At 32.6% G+C, this 2,013-nt stretch overlaps 1 long non-coding RNA gene across 1 annotated transcript in view; it reads left to right on the forward strand.

Moving 5' to 3' along the window:
- LOC107672767 (uncharacterized) overlaps positions 1-2,013 on the forward strand; it is a 19,855-nt gene that overhangs the window by 15,986 nt on the left and 1,856 nt on the right. The window lies entirely within an intron of this gene.

Below are 2,013 nucleotides of genomic sequence, written 5' to 3' on the forward strand. Positions count from 1 at the left end.
ACAAGCAAGCAAGCCCTGTCCAGATTTAAAAAGTAACGCAAAAGTAACGCAACGCATTACTTTCCACAAAAAGTAACGAAGTACCGTAATTAGTTACTTTTTATGGAGTAACGCAATATTGTAATGCATTACTTTTAAAAGTAACTTTCCCCAACACTGTTCAGACAGATCAAATTCCTCTCATCCATTAATTCTTCAATCACCTGCCCCCAACCTCTCTCAACCTTGGTTGTTGCTTTAAGATAAGGCACTGTTACTAAACTTGTTCCTCGCGCCTCACTGTAATTGTAGTTCTTTGTCTATTTAAAAAGAATAAGTTGCAAGGTGTCGCAATATTCGCTGCACTACTTTACCCACAATGCCAATGTAAGGGAGCCGAGGAGTTCGAAACCGCCAAGATTGGTAATACAGCGACGTTCAAAGGCAAACAGCGTAACTGCAAGGAAGAAATTACCTGAGGAAAAAAATTATAATAATAAAATAAAATTTAAAATAAAAATAAATAAATAAAATACAAGCTTACTATTAGCACACGTTCATGGAAAAGCGGACTCTATAGTGAAGGTGGATCTGCAACCAAAATGTTTAACTTTGCTCTCAGGGCAAGGTTATTTTTCATAAATGTCAGATCAGAGCAATTTGCCACATTTTAATAAGGCCAAGTTGTCACATGATTTGCTATATTTATATATCAATTTTATATATTTATGTATGATATTTATGATGTTCGCTGTTTCATGAATGCTGTTAAAACTTAAACAAAAAGTATTACATTTTACATTTGTAATAAAAATAATTAAAAAAAAAAAAATTATATTGTGTCTACAGATTGTGCACTGTGAGGTTGGGTATATTGTCTGGAGTGACATGTCATTTTTCTTGTTGTAACCATGGTACAAAAAGGATATAAAAGTAATAACACGCCTGTCCATCTTGGCTCTCACATTGCTGTAATATTTTAATAATGCATTATTCCTTGTCAGTCTCTCTTGCTATGAAAAGCTCAACTCTGTATGATGTATTCAAAATCGTTATAATAATGCATTTAAATCAGTCCACCAGGCATGAAAAATCTCTTAATATTAGCATCATTTCGAATACTGACTTTTTTTGATTAAATAAATAATTATTTTGCGTTTCCTTGGATTTTTGTGTTTTATATTTGGAATCAAGGTATTTTAATGAAGCATATTTACTGATTCAGTGTTTGTTGTGTCTGTCTAAAGGCAGACAATCACTTTCTTTATATGCATTAATATTATCAATACAGCCTAAAGAAAATGATATGGGGGACTTGTTCTTCATTTCAGACTAATACACCTAATCATAACTTTTTTTTAATTTTCTCTAAATTTATATTTCCTTACACTCTTTGGATATGCAGAATGGATAGAGATATTGACAAGATCAAATCCAACTAATGTATCATCATGGTCATCAATGAACTATCTTTGATGACATTTGAATAGTAAGAATGCATAGAAAGAGGGACATGTAATTCTAAACGGATCAAACAAAAATCATTTGGTAATACATACAATTGGCAACCGAACTACTAAACAGTGGGTTCCTTTGTTTTTCATTCAAATTTCTAAAGTGATGATCAATGTTTTTGTCTAAATAATTCAAGACAATTTTCACAAATAAATGGTTTAATTTAGTAACAGCTTCACCATCTGGGCTATAAAAATATTACTTGTCCCTAGATGGCAGCAGACCACAATCAGCCACATTCCAATATTAAATAACAGTTGCAATAGATTAAACAACATGATAGCTTTATGTTGTGAGGTCAGTCGCATCTCTTTTATTCTTGACACTCAACAGAATACCTGACTGATTTCCATTACCTTGGTATTCTGTTACCTACCTTGTTGCTGTCAGTTCAGAAAAGATAATTAGGTCTGGCTAAAAATGTGTATCTTTCACTGTTATTAACTAAGAGACAACACACACACACACACACACACACACACACACATAACAAAAAGACAAGAGGACGAAACTGTCATA

Source organism: Sinocyclocheilus anshuiensis, unplaced genomic scaffold (assembly GCF_001515605.1).
Source record: "Sinocyclocheilus anshuiensis isolate Anshui unplaced genomic scaffold, SAMN03320099.WGS_v1.1 scaffold88, whole genome shotgun sequence".
NCBI lineage: Eukaryota > Metazoa > Chordata > Actinopteri > Cypriniformes > Cyprinidae > Sinocyclocheilus > Sinocyclocheilus anshuiensis.